The sequence below is a fragment of the Sus scrofa genome, chromosome 7, assembly GCF_054392235.1.
Source record: "Sus scrofa isolate SSC_HxYL_T2T_F1_AM1 chromosome 7, Sscrofa_HxYL_maternal_Yorkshire_Landrace_v2.0, whole genome shotgun sequence".
Lineage (NCBI taxonomy): Eukaryota > Metazoa > Chordata > Mammalia > Artiodactyla > Suidae > Sus > Sus scrofa.
This window is the reverse complement of record NC_139389.1, coordinates 80,717,168-80,740,557: the sequence shown is the minus strand read 5'-3', so window position 1 is coordinate 80,740,557 and position 23,390 is coordinate 80,717,168. Positions and strand designations below refer to the sequence as shown.

At 34.0% G+C, this 23,390-nt stretch overlaps 1 protein-coding gene across 10 annotated transcripts in view; it reads left to right on the top strand.

Annotated features, from left to right (window-relative positions):
• Positions 1-23,390, top strand: part of LOC106504458 (uncharacterized) — a 1,793,907-nt gene that overhangs the window by 612,046 nt on the left and 1,158,471 nt on the right. For 2 of the 10 annotated variants that reach the window (XM_084969049.1, XM_084969048.1), the window contains one exon: positions 2,378-2,418. The exons of 7 other annotated variants lie outside the window; for them this stretch is intronic. The gene's annotated coding sequence lies outside the window, so the exon portion shown is untranslated. Of the gene's footprint in view, positions 1-41; positions 2,419-23,390 lie in introns of all 10 variants that reach the window. One more of the 10 variants, XR_014810747.1, reaches the window with a different exon arrangement.

Sequence of the window (23,390 nt, the reverse complement as noted above, 5' to 3'; positions counted from 1 at the left end):
ATTTTTAATTTTTTTTTTTTTTTTTTTTGCCATGCCCACAGCATGCAGAAGTTCCTAGGCCAGGAGTCACACCAGCACCATAGCAGTGACCCAAGCTACAGCAGTGATAATACCAGATCTTTAACCCCTGGCCACTAGGAAACTCCAGTTTGCTATTTTTGTAAAATCATGAGTGTATATTGTGCTTCACCAGATTTTTATATTAATGTTTGGTGATATGATTTTTATTTTTGTTCATATTGCAGAGTATACTGTTTGGTATCTAATTCTATCTTTGCATTCATCATATAAAGTTTAGTATTCCTTTATATGTAACCAATATTAATTTGTTATTAGCTTATATATGAATTTTGCATGTAAATGTATAAGTGAGATTTGCCTGTAATTATTTTCTTTGTTAGGTTTTGCGAGCTTCCCAAAAATGAGTGGAGGAATTTATGCCTTTTATGTGTGCTGGTAGTTTGTGAAATTGAAATTGCTTATTCTTTGACTCTTTGGCCATTGCAGTTTGTTTTATATTTGGTAGTTTATTTATTCATTCATTTATTAGTTATAACTGAAAATGTACCCTTTGACCAGCATCTTCCTATTTTCCTCACCCCCAGTGTCATTCTTCTTTCTGTTTCTATGAATTTGTCTTTATTTTTTTTATGATTTCACATACATAATCATACAATATTTTCTTTGGCTTATTTCACTTAGCATAATGGTCTCTAGCTTTATCCACATTGTTGTTTTAAACGGAAGGATATTTTTTTCCTTCTCATGGATAAATCACATTCTGTTGTGTATATACATGCCACATTTTGTTTATCCATTCATCTGTCAGTAGACATTTAAATAGTTTCCATACTTTGGCTTTGGTGAATAGTGCTGCAGTGAACATGGGGATGCAGATATCTCTTTGAAATAGTGATTTAATTTTGTTTGTTTCAATCCCAGAAGTGGGATTGGTGGATAATATAGTAGCTTTATTTTTAATTTTTTAAAGAAACCTCCATACTGTTTTCCATACTTGCTGTACCAGTTTGCATTTCCATCAACAGTGTACCAGGATTCTCTTTTCTCTACATTCTCACCAATAGTTATTATCTCTTTTCTTTTGATAATGCCCATTCTAACAGATGTGAAGTGACATTTCATTGTGGTTTTGATTTGCATTTCCCTGATGGCCTCAATACACCTTGAAGGAAAAAAAAAGTTATATATTATTGTGGGCTTTTTTGCCAGGCCCACAGCTGTGGAAAATATAAATGAAACAGACATTGCATCTGCTCTTAAGGGATTACCTTTATATGTTTGCTGTCCTAGAATAAATTTTAAGGTAGTTGAGCATTAGAACATAAAGAAATTATTTATAGATATTACCAATGAAAGAATAAACCTTGAAAATAGAGTAAATGAATTTTTCCTGAAGATAAGTTGCATTTTCTTTTTGTTTTTGTATGGATTCATCCAACTTTTACAGGGTCAGAAAGTCCAATGGATGTAGAACCAATCCATGATGAGGTACTTTCACCACTGAGATAGACGTGTAATCATTCTCTCTTCTCTTATGGAATTATAGTAGATAACTATAGATTGGGGTGACTAGAGTGGGAGATACTACTTAAGATGCAATATGGTACTAAAGAAGAAAAGATGCGTAGATAATTTCTTTTTCTGCGGCTTTGTCAGATTTGCGATTACACTATCTTGTCCTCAGCTGTAACATTTTCTTCTGTGGGTGTGAATTTTCATCATTTTATTATGGGCCAATCATCCTCTTATTTAGAAATAGATAGAATATTTCTTTATTTTTCTTAAAGTTATCCTGAGGCCTGAACAGTTTTGTAATTATAAAATTACCTGGTATTATTTTAATCTTTATTGTCAATTTTACGGTGATTGTAATTCCACTTATTGATCCTTCTGAATTGGTTTGTCTGGTATAAGGTAAGTACACGTATATTTATGTAAGCATTTTCATTTTTCCTTGTTTTCCACAAAACACATTTTTAATGAGGATAGATATCTTTATTAGTTCTCCCTTTCCATTCCTTTAATTTTCCAGTTGCCATTCTTTTTCATTTTCTATGTTAAATTATATGAATAATTAAAGTTGGACTTTTAATTTTCTTTTCTGGGCATGATTCCATTGTTTTATTTTATGAATATTCTTAGTGGTAAATATGGGGAAAATATCCCTAGAGTCTGAAAATTAAAATCAGACAAATCCTATTTATCTTGTGCTCTAATCAAGCCTCAAACTCTAGCAATTTGCTCCCTCATACCAGCAGCCTGTGTTATACTAGAGGTACTATATATTTGCTCTCTTTTTTAACTTTGATGACTCTGTGTTTTGACAGATAACCAAACTGTGAATTTATGTTTTCAGCAAATGATGTACTCTTGTAGGAGCCACTCAAAAATTGACAGGTATTGTATCACATGATAATTTCTACCTAAAGTATAAACACAGTGTAATTGTTCAAGGAAAATCTAACCATTTGATTCTATACAAACCCATTCAAAACACTGTGAAGTATTTCAAAAGCAATATTGTCCCATATGAAGTCACCAAAATGTATTAAAAACTACTGTTTGAGTATTAAGATTGACATTCACTCCTTGTATTTATTGATCACAGTTGAAGTAAATTGAAATTTTGCAAAAAGGCCATAAAATTATCTGCTGTAATATCTGTACATGAAAAGCAGTACAGGCCTCCAGTGAAATACTGAATACCACTGGATACATAGGGGAGAATAAAATTTAATTTAAATTTGAAACAATTATAAATGGAACATTTTCAGGGATAATAAACAGGTGACTTGAGTGACTAATCATACATAAAATATAACTTTAAAAAAATATTTAGCAAAGATAATATACTGCAGTCGTAGCTGCAAGATTCTTCAATCATATCGAATGAACTTAAACATCAGCATCATTTTTTTCTAAGACTTTATTTTAAACTTAAACATAAGCTTCAGCTGACTGAACTTAAACATCAGCATCATTTTTTTTTTCTAAGACTTTATTTTCCAACAGATTTTTTTTTTTCCATTCTTGATGTTGCACATTCTATGAGTTTGGACAAATGTATGATAGGTATCTACCATTATAGCCTTATACAGAACAGTTTCTCTGCCCTGAAAATCCTAAGTGCTCTGCCTAGTTATCCCTCCTTCCCTCCTATACCCTGGAAACCACTGATTTGTATTATTTACATAGTTTTGACTTTTCCAGAATATCATATACTTGGAATCATACAGAATGTAGCCTTTTTTTTTAGTACTAAACATCCATTGTTTGGATGTACCACCATTTATTTATGCATTCACCTACTGAAGGACATCTTGGTTTGTCCAAGTTTTGGCAGTTATTAATAGAACTAAAGTGAACATTCTTGTGCAGGGTTTTGTGTTGACATAAATTTTGAACTCCTTTGGGCGAATAAACACCAAAGAAGTACAATTGCTGTATTACATGACAAGAATATGTTGAGCTTTGTAAGAAACAGCCAAACTGTTTTCCAAAGTAGCTGAGGCATTTTGCATTCCTACCAGCAATGAATGCGTTTCTGTTGTTTCACATCCTCACCAAAATTTGATATTTTCAGTATCTGGATTTTTGCCATTCTAGCAAGTGAATTGCAGTGCTTTGTCATTGTTGTTTTAATTAGCATTTTCCTGACAACATATGATGTGGAAAATCTTTTCTTATGCTTATTTGCCATCTTTGTATCTTCTTTGGTAAGATGTCTGCTAAAGTCTTTGACCCATTTTTTTAATCAGATTTTTTTATTGTTGAATTTTAAGAGCTCTTTGTATAGTTTGGATAACAGTCCTTTAACAGAAGTGTCTTTTCCAAGTATTTTCTTCCAGTATGTGGCTTGTATTTCATTCTCTTCACAGTGTCTTTTGCAGAGCTGAAAATTTTAATTTCAATCATCAGAGTCTCAATTTTAAGTAGAAGCACAAGGAAAGTTCAAATTAGAAAGTTCAAATTCAAATGTTCAGTACAATTAAATATATTATTGCTTTATTTCTCTGTGTTATTTGAGAGTATATTCCTAGAGTAAACCCTCAATTACCTAAACACTATTTCTAAAATTAAATGATTTTTTTTAACTTTTGGAAAAAGGTTAAAGGCATAAAATTAGCTGATATAATATATTTATATTTTAAAATAAACTTTGTTTTAATTTGCATATGATAAAATGCACCCATTTTAATTAAACAGTTTGATCTTATATATATATGTATATACATATATACATATATATATAAACTATTTAATTACCATCTTGATCAATATCTAGATAATGTCCACCATCCCCAAAGGCTTCACCTCATACCTTAACTATCTCTCTGTTCTCATTTCCCCACCCTCTTCTACCCTAGACAGCCATTCATCTGATTTCTAAGACTATAGAAACTACATAGTTTTACTTATTCTAGCTAGTTACATAAGTGAAATTGTAATGTTGTGATTTGTGTGTCCCTGCTTTCAGTTAGCATGATGTTTTGAAGATTCATACATGTTTTTCATGCATTCAAATTCCAGCTAAAATTACCTCATCAGGGAGACTTTTACTGAGTTTACGGGCTAGATGAATATCTCTTACTAAAGGTCACCTCTCATCCTGCATCCTGCGTTTTTTCCATCCCATCTTTTGACCTTTATTCAATTATTAATGCATTTGTTTAATGTCAGTGTCTTTATATAGATGTCTTTATAAGGGGAGATGCCATGTTCATTTCATTCATTGCTGTATTCATAGCACCTAATAAAGTATAAAGTATTTTAGGTTCTTAACAACTTTTTATTGACTTAACTGTGATGGAAATGAGTATTTGCAATTGAGTATATCAGAGATCTGGACAGAGAGAACAAAGAACAAGAAAAAGAAGCAAGACCGGGAAATAGGGAGAGGAATGCAGAGAGACCAGGACTTATGGAGGTGGAGAAGAAAATATTCTCCTGCCCTAAAAAAATTCATACTAATTTGTTAATACACTCAAAGAATATAGTCCAAAGCAACTACATCAAAGCACCCCAAAAATCCTTTTCCTAATAAAGGTAAACAAATAGGATATTTAAAAAACAATAATATAGGATTTTAATATTAGAAAATTATGAAATAATTATTCATGCCCTGAATAAAACACAAACATTATCCTATTTTGAACACTAAAAACTAGAATGGACCAGCACATTGGCTATTTTTGACCTATGGCTCTAATAAGCATTTTTACCTTGAGAAGCGTCTAAGTTTTTACTCTGCTACTTTTAACTATGTGATCTAGGATAGTTATTTAAACTTATCCTGGCCTCAGTTTCTTGATTTGTATTATATTTATTTCATAGCATTGTTATGAGGATTAGATGAAGTCACACATTATCATTAAGCCCACACCATAGGGATTTTCACATACATATTTGGAAACTCAAGGCCATTATCATTGTTATTGTATTTTTGTAATGTTCTTATTCTGTCATCAGCACTGCCATTATCACTAGAAGAACATTTGACTAAGGGTGAGGAAATTGTGTTATTTCTCAATAATGGAAAGAAGAATCTTTGGGCAAATGGATTAATAATCAAATTCAATGATATGCTCTCAAAAAATGGCATAGTGGTATTTACCTTGTCAACAGGAAAGGGTTCTTGTGAGACCCAAATGAGTAAATGAATGTGAAGGCAGTTTGAACATTGTGAGTTACCAGTGTTAAGATTCTACCCTAACGTGGAAGCACTGATTTGAAGCAAAGCTCTGGTGAGGACAAGTTTATACATTTAATTCCTTTATGCAAAAATTTTGTTCAATGGCCCAGAAAGGTGTTACCTCCAGGGGACTAGCCAGTGCTTGTATATTCTTTCTAGACTATGGAGCAAAGGTGATAATTAAAAAATGCATGATTTGTTCAGCCAGCCACACAACCATTTAAGCAAAAACTACCTTCCAATTAGAGATCTGAAAGTATTTAGTCTCTGTGGCTTTAGTGTGCTAATTTGATCACCTGCATTATTTTATGTGAATTTTCTTGTGTTGTCTTGTGTTGTCATCTCTACCCATTCCCCATGTTTGTCAGTCCACCTTTGGCCTGTGACCACTGCTTTGTCACCCTCCTGACTGATACTTTTGAAAATGTGTCAACAATTACTGTGTTTTACATTTTAACATACTACTCTACATTGCATAACATTTAGACTGCCTTTACATAGAGTTTTTTCTTGTGGAAAATAAAAAAAAGTTTGGTTTAGTTAAGATCGTTCAGAATTTAGTAAGTTTCACACAGAACCTCTTCATTTATGTATTCATTAGAGACAATGTAATGCAATATGGACCTTGATGTCAAGGAAACTTGGATTTGAGTGCTAACTATGTCACTGAATGGTTTTTTTGACCTTAAGGAAATTATCTATGCTTTTTAAGCTTCTGATCCTTTTTCTGTAGTATGAAGATAACACTAGCCACTTTATACATGGATATTGTGGAAATAAATGAGATAATATAAGACACAAATGTTAGTGTGTACAAGAACAAAAACTACTGAGAGATCAAGAGAATCAGATTCCAGTTCATCCTTATTCCAAGTTACATAAGTACAGGAAGGTATGGGACTAATATTACTCCCCTTCCCACCACCGTCCTCATTTACTCGTAGAGCAATTCAATGCAATCAAAACGGGGATTGTCTGTTTAGTTCTGGGGATAAGGGAAGGACCTGTCACTTTACAGAGCACAGATGAATCCACAGTGCAGGAAGATATGTGTCAACTGCTATGCATACAAGTTATCTGAATGTAAACCAGTCAGCTGGACTGCTTGATCTATGTAAATTAATTTTCATATAGAGATTATTTGGGCATGTGCGGTCTTAGAGTTTGAATCTGAAATTTAGAAGATTTTGGCAACTTACTCTCTCTGAATGGAAGGAGTCTAATCATTTTTAGAACTGTACCCTGTTGTGACAAGACCCACCTGCTCATTGTAGTTAGGTAAATGTTAGAAAAATTCCTGTCTTATTTGTGAGGGGAGCAGTGAAAAGAAATCCATTCTGTAGTTTGGCAGTTGGTCAGCTCTATAGATACTTTTGGAGGATACTATATTTGGAACTTCATATATAGTGATGCTGTTACCTCATTTTCCAAAAGGCTTCTGAGAGTAATTGTATCAGTATCCACTCCATTTATACTTAGGAATGTGCCAGGGTCTATGCAAAATATGTTTCATGAATTGTATGATTTATAAACTCATAAGGCTTTATTATACCATTTTTATAGAAGTATAAACTAAGGCTCAGATGAGCTCAATAATTTACCCAAGATTCACATGGTAAAAAACTGGTGGAGCCAATTTTTTTTTTTTTTAGGGCCACTCCTGTGGCATATGGACACTTCCAGGCTATGGGTCGGATCGGAGCTGCAGCTGCTGGCCTACATCATAGCCACAGTAACACCAGATCAGAGCCACATCTGCAACCTACTCCATAGCTCACAGAAACAACACCAGATCCATAACCCACTGAGCGAGGCCAGGGATAGAACCCGCATCCTCATGTATACTAGTCAGGTTTGTAACCCACTGAGCTACAATGGGAATTTCTGGTGGAGCCAAAATTTAAACTCAAACATGCTTACATAAGATTCCTTTCTCTTGTGCATGGCTGGCAGGGAAGGAGTCAAGGCGATGTAAAAGGAAAAATCATAAGGAAAGACAAAAATAGTCTGACTAGGTATAAAACAAGCTACAAAGATATATTGTACAGAATAGAGAAAATAGCAAATATTTTATAATACCTTTAAATGGAGTATAACCTATGAAAATATTGAATCACCATGAAATTAATATAATATCATAAATCAACTATACATCAGTTTAAGAATGTGGACTGGGATTAACATCAGGACTTAACTGTTTCTGGACACATTTTAAGTGGTAATTTAAATATGTTCTAGAATATTTATATACCAGAATATGATACCAAGTATTTATACGTTGATATGGAACAATATGCAATCTATACTTTTCAAGAAAAGAATACAAGATTTTGTTTCATGTTGAAATTTCTATAAAGCAATATTTGTGTACCATAGAATATTTCTGGAAGTTCATACATGAAACTGATCTGGTTACTTGCGTGTCGCAGTACTGAACGGATAGTAGTGATGGGATAGGAGGCACTGACTTTTCTCAGATTATTTTTCATACTTAAAATGGTTCAACTTAAAGTAGTTTATCAAAGAAAAATGTTTATCCAGGCCTTTGCCCATTTTTCAATTGGGTTGTTGGCTTTTTTTGCTGTTGATTTGTATAAATTGCTTCTATATTCTAGAGATTAAGTCCTTGTCAGTTGCATCATTTGAAATAATTTTCTCCCATTCTGTAAGTTGTCTTTTTATTTTCTTTTTGGTTTCCTTTGCTTTGCAAAGCTTTGTCAGTTTGATTAGGTCCCATTGGTTTATTTTTGATTTTATTTCTGTTGTTTTGGGAGACTGACCTGAGAAAAAACATTCATAAGATTGATGTCAGAGAATATTTTGCCCATGTTCTCTTCCAGGAGTTTGATGGTGTCTTGTCTTATAATAAAGGAAGATGTACAGATGGCCAACAAGCACATGAAAAAATGCTCAACATCACTGATTATTAGAGAAATGCAAGTCAAAACTACCATGAGATACCACCTCACACCAGTCAGAATGGCCATCATTAATAAGTCCACAAATAACAAATGCTAGAGGGGGTATGGAGGAAAGGGAACCCTCCTGCATTGTTGGTAGAAATGTAAGTTGGTAGAACCACTATGGAGAACGGTATGGAGCCACCTTAGAAATCTATCCATAGAACTATCATATGACCCAGCAATCCCACTCTTGGGCATGTATCCAGAAAAAACTTTCTTTAAAAAAGACACATGCACCTACATGTTCATTGCAGCACTTTTCACAATAGCCAAGACATGGAAACAACCCAAATGTCCATCGATAGATGATTGGATTCGGAAGATGTGGTATATATACACAATGGAATACTACTCAGCCAAAAAAGAGAAAAAAATAATGCCATTTTCAGCAACATGGATGGAACTAGAAACTCTCATACTGAGTGAAGTAAGTCAGAAAGAGAAAGAGAAACACCATATGATTTCACTGATATCTGGAATCTAATATAAAGCACAAAAAGAACCTTTCCACAGAAAATAAAATCATGAACTTGCAGAATAGACTTGTGATTGTCAAGGGGGAGAGGGAGGGAGTGGGATGGATTGGGAGCTTGGGGTTAATAAATGCAAACTATTGCCTTTGGAATGGACTAGCAATGAAATCCTGCTGTGTAGCACTGGGAACTATGTCTAGTCACTTGTGATGGAGCATGATAATGTGAGAAAAAAGAATGTATACATGTATGTGTAACTGGGTCACCATGCTGTACAGTAGAAAAAAATGTATTCAGGAAATAACAATTAAAAAATATAAAAAAAAAGTAGTTTAGCAAAGAAACTTACATTTGAAGATTGAGAGAGCACTTTAAATATCTGAAAGTGGTCTACATGTTTTCAAAAAACTTTGTGTTTTATGCCTGAAAGAAGATTAGTAATATAGGTACAGGCAATATTGGTTTATGCATAACACTCTCTCCTTAGTATTCCAGATAATCTCCTGGTTTATTCCATCTTTGTCAGCAAAAAGTATGATTAGCATTTAGTGAAGGTATTATTTGTCATTCACATTTACAATTTAGGAATTGGAAATGTGAATTCTTTAAAAAAAGGAAAGGACAGAGCATTTACCTATTTTACTTAAGCAATTTACACTTTCAAAATGGTGAAGAGGCCAGATTGATAACATTGAACTGGCACATCAAAATAATTAAGCTTTAATCTCTGATTCAAAAACTTCAATTTAAGGGTCAAGAAAGCTTTTTCTCTTTAATCAGTCTGAGATGATTAGTAACTTTGTGGAATGATCGTTTTCCAAGTACAGCAATGTAGTGTTGTTATAAAATAGGTGGAAAAGATTAAGGAGTTTAATTTACTTGGCATGTTATAACTATGTTTATTAAAACACTAAGAAGTACAGCAAAATTTATTATTTGTTAATATTACTTTTGCCTCAATGGGGGTTATATTGAGAAAGCAATATGCTAGACATAAAGGCAACTGCCAAGTTGTATTTTTTAAAAAAATATTTTTCTACTTTCTTGTAAAATAACCCCGTGGGTACTTAAAATGAAATCTATTTCTTTGTTGGAATGTAATTCCTCCCCCTCCCTCAATAAGCTTTCCATCTCTGGTTTATTGTTGCAATGTTGTTCAAATAAAAAGACAGGTTCAGAATACTGATATATTAATCAGCATGCCTGTTACCACAAGAAATAGGATAAAGGGGGCTGTGTATTATTTCTCAACAAAGGTTTTGTTTACATAGTGTCATATGTGGAATCTTCCTTCTGGTTTCATCATGAAATTAATTGAATTCAGTAAATATATGCAAAAGCTGTATTAAATGCAGAAAATCCATGTCAAATAAAAATAGAATATAAGCTTTTATAAAGAGATCAGTGATTTTTAACTTATTAGGTCCTATAACTTTTGCCTGTTTTAGTAGTCAGAGAGTCTTTTTCAGAATCAGTAGCTAATCTTGGACTTCCAAGAATGAAAGGTGATGGAAAGTGGGTTTCGGGAGGGTTGAAATGTGCAAAATAAATACTAAGAAAATATAGGCAGTTTTCTAAGCATTTATCATGACAGTGGTATATTATTTAATAGTGCCTTATGATGGAAAACATCATTGCTATGATAAAAATGGTATATTTAGAAAAGACAAGAATATATTTATCAGGGCCTGAATAATATTTGTTAGGGTTTTCTGAGAGTTTAAAGAAAAGAATGTACTAAAAATGATGATGAAGATGTATGCTGTGCTTCCAAACAACAGTTTGTCTTACTAATCTGCTCTTGAGATCTATGTCCTTTGTAGTAGGATCTGCAATGTTTTTGCCATAGTGAGAAGTTTATGTCATGTACAAAGTCTATGTACTTTTTGTGGACTAATTACTGTGTGTGAGAACTTTCTGAACTCCCTACCCATAGATTCATGGACTCCTTTACAGACTGCAAAGAACCATGCAGCACATAAGACTAAGATATGGTTATATAAGGAATGTTGCTTAAATTGTCTATTTGCTTTACTTATAAGATTCATAAATAATTGTGATTTGGAATCTAACAGATCCAGAAAAAAGCTTTAAACAAACAAAAAAATGGTTTCTTTATCTTCACAATTATGAAGATGTCAGAAGGATTATATAAATATCACTAAAGTTACATCATAATAAGATCAATTTACTATAAACCATCTCTCAGCTTAATATAATTCCTATGAATACATTTATAAAATGTAAATACTACATAGCTTATATATAGAAGTTATAAATATATATAAGTGTGTGTATGTATGTATACATACTTTCTGAGGGATAACCATTTTCCCTTTTTAATTTTCTTGATTACTCTAATATCTCTATATAATTTAGTTATATTACTATTTCTCTCAAATATAAACATCTAAATAATAATAAAAATATTATTATGATATTTCTATAGCAGTTTTCCTGCTCTCCAGTTCTATAATTGCTAATGGTTAATAATTTAAGTAGTACATTTTAAAATCCCCCTATTAATTTTTATTGACACATTTTAAATGTATGTAAAATAAGATTCACTCATTATGTTACTGAACTCAAGTTTGGTTGCTCACCATTTGAAAATCAATACTCCAGAGAAGTGCAGATAGCAATAGAACGTTTGTGTTATTCAGGAGGCAGGCAACCTGGGGAGAAGGGGGACTTCTGTCCTGTCCCAGAACCAACTCTGAAGATTCTCCTGGGCCACGAAAGTTCTTAAAGGGAAAAAGTGAAGTAATCTCAGTTAATTATTGAGTTAGGGGGTCAGATTCTTTGCTGTCTCCCACAGTGTGCAGGCTTGTTGACTTAATGTGACCTTTAAATGCTATCTTGTTCGCACCACCTGCTTGCAAGATTACTGAAGTAGGAACTGGGGAAAAGATCTAGTCATCTGTCAATTACTTATTCTTCATTTCTACTTATTTAATCTAAGAAAAGAATCAATGATTAGGCAAGGCATTGTGTGATCAAAAGATTTGAAAGGTATACTTGGGTGGGAGGTTAGTTAAGCATGAGGGCATCTGGTGTAAAGGTTAGTTAAAGTACAGCTTTGCTAAAGTGATGAGATGAAAGGGGCCTCCTACAGAGAGCCTCTTCCTGCAGAGAATTGCCTGCAAAGAGCTACCTACAAATCCCCACTGTGAGAAATCATTCCATGTCTATTGGATTATGAGCAAAGGACCCTCTTCTCTAACTTCATGCCATATAGGGTGCCATATTCTTAGTGTGGAAGATGTTGACATGGGTCTATAGGATGTCTGTCTTGAAAATTTTAGTTAGCTGCTCCTATAAATGGACCGAATAAGCCACAATTATTTTGATGCCCACAAAAGTGCAGATTATTATAAGCAGTAGTATTATCCTTTTCTCTTGAGGCTGGTTCTTGGAATTGTGCTAGCCATAGATTCAGTACTGTTCAAGACAGAACACTTTATGTCATAGTCTGCTATAGTCTGGTCACCACACAGTTAGCTTTTTCCCTCTGGTGACAGTTATAGTATCAGTAAAGCAACTCAGGAATGTGTATCACACCAAAAGATTCTGTGACTGCATTGTCCTAATCACTAGTTATTTTGAGCCTACTCTTTTATGACTGAGAGGAGGCTTGAAAGACTTCAGCATTTCTATAAACAAGGGACAGAACAGGAAGGAGCCTTTGTATTTGGGAAGGCCACACAATATTCTACTTGGTTTCAGTTCTGTTATACAGTACTCCTTGAGTTTTGACTAATGCATGGATTGTATAACTACCACAGTGAGCAAGGTATGGGGCAATTCCATCACCCAGAATATTCCCCAGTGCCGCCCTTATTAATCAACCCCTTTCTTCATCCCTAAAACCTGGCATCTACCGTCTGATTTCATTCTCTATAGTTTTGCCTTTTCCAGTATGTCATATAAATGAAATCAGGAAGCACATAACTTTTGAGCATGGCATCATTCATTTATTATAATGCCTTTGAAATATGTTATGTATTGTTGCTTATATAAGTAATCTGTTCCTTCTTATTGCTGAGTAATATTGTATTGTATGAATTTAGCAAACTGTTTATCCTTTCACCAACTGAAGGGTATTTTTTTTTTCCAGTTTTTAGAGTGGAGGAGTAAAACTACTGTGGACATTCATGTATAGGATTTTTATAACCATAAGTTTTGTTTCTCTTGGGTAAATACCTAGGAGGTAGATTATTGGGTTATATGGTAAGTATGAGTTTAATTTTATAAGAAAATGCCATATTCTTGGCTCTACTGTTTTTACATTGCTACCAGCAACATGTGAAATTTACGGTTCCTCTACAAACTTGCCAGCACATGTGGCTTCATCAAGTTGTTGTTGTGGTTGTTGTTTGCTGATTGAATAATGTGCAGTGGTTTTAATTCGCATTATCCCTAATGACTAATGATATTGAATAGTTTTACACACACCATTTTGCCACTGGTGTATCTTCTTTGGTGAAGTGTCTTTTCAAATATTCTTATTTTTTAATTCTTATTTTTGAGGATTTTTTTTTTTTTTTGGCCACCCCAAGACACGTGAAGTTCCCAGGCTAGGGACCAGATCCTCAGATGCAAGCCATAGCAGCACTAATAAGGATGAATAACCACTCTTTTAAAAATTTTTTTAACGATTCACTTTTTTTTTTTTTTTTTTTTTGCCATGCCCATGGTATGCAGAAATTCCCAGGCCAGATATGAAACTCATTCCACGGTGGCAACCCAACCACTGCAGTGACAATGCCAGATACTTAACCCAGTGTGCCACAAGGGAACTCCCTTAACCACTCTTTAATAAGGAATTAGTGAAACTCCTTGGTGAAGTTTGGCAAATGAATCATCTCTGGGTGGGGAGACTTTCCTAAACTTTCCTGTTAATTTAATAATTTTTTTTCTTTCTTTTTAGGGCCACACCTGTGGCATATGGAAGTTCCCAGGCTAGGGGTCAAATCAGAGCTGTAGCTGCCAGCCTAGACCACAGCCACAGGAATGCCAGATCCTAGCAGTCTGTGGCCTACACCACAGCTCACGGCGAAGCTGGATCCTTAACCCGCTGAGTGACGCCAGGGATTGAACCTGTGTTCTCATGGATACTAGTTGGGTTTATTACCACTGAGCCATGATGGGAACTCCTATATTAATTTTCTTTCTGTGTCTCTCATTTTTCCAGTTTCCTACCTGTCAGACTTGTATATTGATTGTGTTCATTCTTCCTATCAGGATTTCTATAACTAATTGCACAAATGTTTAATACTATTTCTAGTTATCATTTCTTAATGTTCTCAAAGTAACATATTTGCTTTTTAATTATCTCAAAATATTTGCACTGATATGGAATGAAGCAGTGACATTAATCAGACTACTTAGAGCAGAAAGTTAACTTAGAGCCAATTGATAAACTTGGAGCTTGCATCAATAATCATTATTGTGGATGGTTTTCCTTTAAATAATTTTAATATTTAAAAAGAGTTAATTTTTCTGCCAAGTTACCTGTCTTCAATTAGACAATAGTTTAAGGACAGGGAGAGGTCACTTCAATCCATAGACTCCTATATTTTCAGAACTGGAGAGTACAATGGTATAGCTCTAGCTCAGCCTCTCTCTCACACACTAAAAATCCTGGAGTTAATGATATGTTGATAAATTTAATAAGTGGAAGAACTATTACAAAGTTTCTCTTTCTCATACCCATTGTTTTCCTAAAACTTCTATTTTCTTAACCTCCTTTAGAATACCACTGATACCAAAACAGTCCATATTCTTTTAGTCTCACCTGTCCTTTGCTATATTCTGTGTTGATGTACAAATGCCAGATCTATTACCTATTCAAGGGAAGCTGACTAAATTCAGGTGCATATCATATCACATGCAGTAAATTAGTATATAAAATGCCGACTTACATTTACATAAAATATTCCTGATCCAGTGGTTTTCTGAAGAGCATTAGAATCTGTGTCACGTTTACATGTTTTAGGCTTTATGAATATGTTATTTGCAAATGTTTGAGCAATAAGATAATAAAATTATGAAATACCTTCTGTCAGAATCCTCAAAGCACTATGTATATATAATAATTACAACATTATAAAATTATAATAAGCAATCACCCACTAAGATAAATTTAGGGAGAAAAAGTTTAGAATAGTGTTATATAAATGTAAAGAGGATTAATTGTAAATTCAAAAAAAGACTGCAAACATGATTAAATGCAAAGACAAACACAAATCAAGCTGAACACATTTGTCTTTGGGAAAGAAATTATAAAAATGTTTGGCAGTAAAATGAAACTACTTATAAGTCATTTCAAAATAATAATACACCCTGGATGATTTTATTGGTTTTATAACTTTAAAGCTGTGACCCACTGCCTTATGTGTGCTTTCTTGTAAAGTTATAATCTAATTATGAACTGACCAAATATTAAAGAGCTGCTGTGAATCTGCTTCTGCCTCCTATGTTAGTTTTGATGTTTAAAACTCTTCTAATAGATAATTGCATGCACTATCAATAGAAAAAGATTAAATACCATGGTGCAGTGAAGTGAAACAGAGATTGGTTTTTCTCCCTGTTAAGATATTATTGGATTGTTGTAAAATTAATATTTGTACCAAAAGAAAATAATTTTTTTCTTTAAATATACATAACAATAATAGAATAGACAAAATTTTTCCTGGAGGTGAAAGGGTATTTTGAAACCATTAGAAATAGTTGTATATTGCATCTTTCCTTCTACTCTAAATATCCCTTTACCTCAACCCCAGCTCTGCTCTTATTTTATGAAAACAATATGCAGTGCTCCAGGGGAAAAAAATAGGTTTCTCAACTGCAGAAACTTACTGGGAAATTTTTTTGTACCTCTGTTTCTATTTAGACGTGTGTGTGTGTGTGTGTGTGTGTGTGTGTGTGTGTGTGTGTGTGTGTGTTTGTGTGCTTAGTATTTGAGTTATTGATTAAAGAAAGAACATCTGAGGTCTGGTTAACTTAGCTCATTACTACATTACTATCATTCACAACCTGTAGAAAGCTGCTTATGGTTCTTCAGTGTCTTTGTCCCATGCATTCTTCTACTTTCTAGCATCCCTTTCCAGTATGCCACATTTGCCATATCCCATTTAGGCCACTCTTTAGTTTTCCCCTGGGAAATATTCTCTCCATGTTATAAAATTACACTGTCATTCTAGATTTTCCTTTTCATCTCTAAAATTCTTATTCCTTAAGGCAAATTTCAGTTTTTGAAAATTAAAATTCTTACTAAACTCACACTGAAATGTGACTGTGAATAATGACTATATTGTCATGTTTAGGAATAGTAATCTAATACAAGTCTACTTATATATTCAAACAAATATATATTAGATGATTAAATTTCAGGCAAGATGTGTATGGCAGGTAAATTTGGCTCCTGATAAGATTCTACACACTAAAAAAAAAAAAAAAAAAAGATTCTACACATTGATAACTAGGCCGTGAATGTGTTAATATGTCTAAAAAAACTTTGTAGATGTATTTAAATTTACCAATCAGTTGAGTTTAAAACAGGATGATTACCCAATATTATCCAGCAGCAGGGGCCCAGTATAATCACAGGATCCATTAAAAGCACAAGGCAGGCTTAAAAGGGAATTTCGATAAATTCCAAGCACGAGAAGAACTCAGTGCTCCTTTATTTGCTTGAATTTAAAGAGAATAATGTATTAAGAGAATAGTGACTTCAGTTGTACAAGCACAAGAAACTGAGTTCTGTCAACGACTTTGGAAGAGGCTAATATTGTGCCCCCAAAGCAAATTACTGCCCTGGCAGATATCCTAATATCTTCAATATTACCATGTCATTCATCCATTACAAAATATTGCTTATTATTTTTTAATATGATGGAATGGCTGAAAGACAGTTTTTTCATAAAACAGGGATGAATAAATTCTTCTGAGACTTCAGAAAAGTGAATTATTGCTTAAAATTGGAATATGTTGCAAGACTTGGAGTAATTGGCATCTAGGCTGAGTTGACTCAAATTTCACCATTTTATTTTGAGAAGCAATTGAAAATGTTAACTTCTATATCATTGACTCATCGAAGATCAGTTTTATTGAGTATTTATGTTTATTGAGTATTTATGTTTATTATTTTTATTTTTGTATACATTAGGCTTCTATTTCTGCCCTAAAATAATATTCTATAATTTACTACATTCTGTAATATTTTAAACACATGTACACATTAACAGGGACAATATTGTCCCTGTTAATGTGTACATGTGTTTAAAATATTACAGAATGTAGTAAAGTTCTAGAGAAGTGGTGGGATACATAGCCATATATCTTGTTTTTAGCATTGAGTTGGTAAAACAAGATATTTTGATATATTAGTGTTTCATGGTATTTTATACAAAACATTTACAATAAAAGTGATGTAAATAAATGATACTATTTTAAAAGGACAACTGGTTCATGGTGTATGAACTGAAAAAGAAAATCATTCATGTTATAGTTCTAAGTTTTTTTTTTCTTTTTATGGCTGCACCTGTGGCATATGGTAGTCTCCAGGCTAAGGGTTGAATCTGAGCTATAGCTGCCAGCCTATGCCACAGCCATGGCAACACAGGATCCAAGCTGCATCTATAATCTACACAACAACTTGTGGCAATCCTGGATCCTTAACCTACTGAGCAAGGCAGGGAATAAAACACTCATCTCATGGAGACTACATCCTTAACCGGGTCCTTAACCTGCTGAGCCACAATGGGAACTCCCTAGATTTTTTAATGGATTAATATTCTCTCCAAGGGATATAGTACAATCAATTATTATTCAGTAATTGGGATTTAACTGGGTGTAATAGTGCTGGTTGAAACCATAAACAGAAGAAGGTACATTAGCAAATTCATGATTTGTATTTTTTTAATAGAGCAAATTTGCAAAGCTTCTCAGGCCCAAAGATAAGCACATCCAGGTGACTCTCCTGGATGGTCTCCCTTACATTTCTAACTCCTTCTTTATCTGCCAGGTAAGATAGGCAAAGATACCTTGGTTTTATCTCTAAATTTGTCTCTAGCTTGTTTTCATGTGCCAACATTTATATTTGTGTCTTGTTTTTCAGCATTATCCTGGCCAATGTGCTTATTTAATTCTGTTATGTACAATGAAACATCTAAATGCTGAGCATTTATGCCAACTTGTGATGGCTAATCTATTTATTTTCTGGCATCCTTATATACTCTTTCAGAACTTTGTCACTTCTCTATTTAGCTAAAAAGACTTATAAACAAAACCTAAAGAAGACTGATATTTACAGAACAGAGGGTTTTCATACTATCCATCTCCCTGGCTGCATATTTTCAAATTTTATGCCTCATCTGCTAAAATGTCTTTCAGCACAAATCCCAACTGTGCAGCTGTGTAAATCATGCATTCCTGAGGCCAGGTGTGCCAAGGATGACTGTAGAGATACCTCTGTTAAGTAATCCTCCCAATACTGAGGAGATAGTGATAACACTGATTTTCAGATGTTGACGGGCTGGTTGGCTTAGAAGCCAGAGAGTTCAAGATTGTTCCAGAATATTTTCATTTGAGGCACGATGACTAACAGTGTGTTTTAAAGTTTAGGAACAGTAGGAGCACCTTCTTTGGGCTAATAATTTCTGAAAAGCATTGACTTTTGCAGACTTCAGGAATCCTTAACATGTAGGCTGCATCTACCCTGCTAAGACCTTTCTGGTTTCTTTCTGTTGATGCTAAAAAGTAATAATACAAATTAGAGTTTTTTGTCTAACAAGCATCAATTACTCAGCAAAATCCAAAGAAGACATTCTTTTTTAAATCTATCTCTATATCTCTTCCTTCCTTTCTTCCTCTTTCTCCCCTCTTCCCTCCTTCTCTCTTTCCTTTCTACCTTCCTCCATCCTTCCTTTCTTCCTTTCTCTTTCTTTTTTTTCTTTCTTTCTTTTCTTCCTTCCTTCCTTCCTTCTTTCCTTCCTTCCTCTCTTTCTTTCTTTCATCATGGAGCTATCTTGAGGCCATCAGTCTTTGTGCAAGTTGTGCTATGTATTTATTTAGTTTTGCAACTTGACTCTTGAGAGATGGCTACCTTGAGTGTACATGTGATGGCCACAATGAAGCAAAGTGACACTGTTTTACTGGCTTGAGTTGAGAAGAAATCACTGACTTGTATTACGAGAGAATAATTTATGCTAATGTTCTTGTTCATTGAAGATATAATATGAAAATAGTGTTGGGGGAATATTTTAATTCATTGTCACAGGTCGGTGTATATTATTCTGTTGTTTGATGTTTTAGACATATATCACATATTTTCCTTTCCAAAAAGTTGAAAAGTAATGATATTCTTTGTTTCATTTTCTGGATTTTCCTAGCCTCTTATGGTAGCATTGTTGCTTGTGTCTCTTGTAATGTTATTTACTCTAAAGTCCTAAGAAGTTAAAGAGAAATAATGGTTTTCATTGGGAGTATTTTTTGGTATTGTTGTTCAAAAACAACAGACACCAGCAACTAGTGAAGTGTTAAGCCAGTTAAATAGGGGAAGAAATTTTAAAACTTTCATATTGGTAATGCAAGCTAGGAACTAAATTAGATTATTGCATTAAAATTTGTGATTGTTTATATTATGACGTTTCTGAGAAAGTCACTGAATTGCTTTTGAAATTGCAAATTTTTAGCCACTATTAAGCAGGAATAATACCATCTGTTTCTAATCCATACCAGAGATCAATTGTTATGTGGATTAATGCAATAGTTTCTACCCACACATTTGGTATATATAAAATGGGCTGGGTAAACACAAGATACTGCTATTGTTTGTCATGAAATTGTTCTTGTTTTGAGAAGTTCTTGTTTTGGGTTCTTTCTTTCTTTCTTTCTTTTAGTTTATTTGAATCCAATTCCTTTTAAATTCCTCCCTTTTCATTTCCTTAAATTAGCTGCTTCTTGACTCCCTGACTCAATATTAGACTAGATTTTTCTGCCTGTGTCTGTTTCTGTTTTTCTACCCATCATCTCTTGAAATAATTCTCATTCTGTGAGCATCAAAGTGTTGCATCTGAAGCTTAGAAAAACCTTTTCCTGCAGGTGTTTTTGTTTGTTTGTTTTTATTGTTGATGTGGCATATGGAAGTTCCATATGGTATGGTGGGGTTGAATCACACCATACCAACCACACAAACACTAGAGCCAGGCTGCATCTGCAACCTATGTCATAGCTTGCAGCAACACCAGATCCCTAGCCCACTGAGCTAGGCCAGAGATTGAACCTGCATCCTCACGAACACTATGTCAAATTCTTAACCCACTGACTCACAATAGGAACTCCTCCCTGTGGCTTTAACACAATGAAAAGCATTTGGAATTTAAATCATGTCCAACAACCTATTGTATAGAAACATACATTTAAACTTGTATTAAAAAAAGCTATTGGTAATTTCTTTTTATTTTCTTTTTTTGTCTTTTGAGGGCCACACCCATGGCATATGGAGGTTCCCAGGCTAAGGGTAAAATCAGAGCTGTAGCTGCTGGCCTATGCCACAGCCACAGCAATGCAGGACAGGAGCCACATCTGCAACCTACACCACAGCTCATGGAAACACTGGATCCTTAACCCACTGAGCAAGGCCAGGGATCGAACCTGCATCTTCACGGATACTAGTCAGGTTTGTTAACCACTGAGCCACAAGAGGAACTCCTGCCGGTAATTTCTTATTTTTTTTTTTTTTTTTTTTTTTTTTTTTTTTTTTTTGTCTTTTTGCTATTTCTTGGGCCGCTCCCGCGGCATATGGAGGTTCCCAGGCTAGGGGTCCAATCGGAGCTGTAGCCGCCAGCCTACGCCAGAGCCACAGCAACGCGGGATCCGAGCCGCGTCCTCGACCTACACCACAGCTCACGGCAACGCCGGATCGTTAACCCACTGAGCAAGGGCAGGGACCGAACCCGCAACCTCATGGTTCCTAGTCGGATTCGTTAACCACTGCGCCACGACGGGAACTCCGGTAATTTCTGAAGCTATAAAATCTCTCAATTTCATTTTGAGAATTTCTAGTGTAATGGTCAAGGCCTGTACATTCTGCTTCATATTTATAAACCTATGTCTTAATTTTACCTATTTATACTCTTGATTATAGTTCACATTGATAAATAACAGATTTTCTTATTTTAATATTTTGTTCTTGTTCATGTGTTCCAAACTGGATATTACAGACTATTCCACTGGAAATTACAAGCCACTTCTAGGATTCTGTACATTGTCGTAGTATAGCTATGTTAAACAATTTATTGTTTTCTATATCTGTGTATTTGTCTACTAGTTTTGAGAGTTGGTTAGGGGAGATACAATTTATTACATATGTTCTTACAATGAACAACTAAGAGGTGATCTCATTCATTCTTTCAAAAATATTAAGTATTTTTTGTATATCTTTTACATTTAAGAAAATCACTTAATTTATTCATCATATTTATACTTTATAAAAGGATTTATGTAATAGTAAGCAAAATTCTTGAATGTGGTCCTTTTATTCAAAAATATTGAGATTTATAAAAGATTCCCATGTATCATTTTATTAATTAAAACAGATGACAAACTATGGCTTGCCAACCATGTGATACACTAAAAATTTCAAGTTATTAAGACTTTATATAAACATTAAGGATGATATAATTGTATTGTCCTTTTGCCATTATTTCACTTTAAAGCCTAGACTTGTTTGCTTAATAGATATATGAATAGATAAGAATAAAAGAAGCAGAGAATTGAAGTACTCAAAGTTACACTATGCTGATGAGCATATTATGAGACTAGAACAGACCAGACCATTTGAATTTTTTACCTAAATTTATATACATTAATATTTAACATGTAACACATAAACATAATGCTTCCTTATGATGATAGGTTAACAATGGCAATGATGATTTCTTAGCACTTAGTAGTGCTAACCTTTGGAAGCTACCTTCAAGTTCATCTATTTCAACCTCTCAGGCACTGCAAAATGTCTTTAACATCTCAAATAGTTTATTTATATTTTTGGCTATTTCTGTAAATAGGAACTCACCATCTGCAGAAAAAGGAAAAAAAAAGATTTTTTTTTTAATTATTGTGACAAAAGACATACCCTTATACTTACCATCAGTTTAAAAAAATTTTTCCATTGGGAAAGATTTACAATTATTATATATGCATAAAACTGATTAAACTAAAAAGAACTTAAATGGCTAGGGTAATATTTGTCTGTCTCGTACATTTTCTGTTTTTCATTAGACCCAAAATATAGTGAAGTGATTCTTGATGATTCTGCAATGATAAAACTTTTTTTTTTCTTTTTCAGTTCTCTGTTATATAACTAACTGTGGCATAGATTTATAAACTAAGTATGAAGGTGATCTTTTACTATGTTCTTCTCTATCTTGGAATTGTCTATTTTTCATGTTTGTTTTGCTTTTTTGAGTATAGTTCTTTTGGAGAAGATTCAGTAACTTTCTCCTTTCTTTGTCCTTATACTGAGAAAAGGTGGGGTATGCCTTTTGTTGTCCTGGCTTTTCAAATACGAGTTGACTTATTCTATAATATAAAAACTAATTTCTGCTTCTGATTTTGTGCCTTGGATGACATGATAAGACTTTAGAAGTTTTAGATTCTCCCTAAGATGAGCCCATACCTCATGCCAATTGTGTAAAGCTGCTTTTATTTCTTTTTTCTATGATATGTTTCTGTTTGTCAATAAATTTCAATTTTTGAAAAAAAAAATGTTATGGCTACATCCATGGCATATGGAAGTTCCCAGGCCAGAGATTTAATCTGAACTGTAGCTATAGCAGTGCTGGATCCTTAAACACAATGCACCTGGCCAGGGATCAAACCTGTTCCTCCGCAGCAACCTGAGCTGCTCCAGTTGGATACTTAACCGACTGTGCCACAACAGGAACTCCCCTTTGTGAATAACTTGACCCAGATTTTTATCGTAAACTTCAGTCTAAAATGGCTATCTACAGCCTGGCAAGATTGGATAGAGCCACTTAAGATACGATGCCTTGAGGGAGTTCCTGTTGTGGCTCAGTGGAAACAAACCCAACTAGTATCCATGAAGATGCAGGTTTGAGCCCTGGCCTCACTTAGTGGATCAAAAATCTACTGTTGCTATGAGCTGTGGTGTAGGTTACAGACGAGGCTCAGATGCAGCATTGCTGTGGTGGCGGCTATGATCAGAAGATGGAG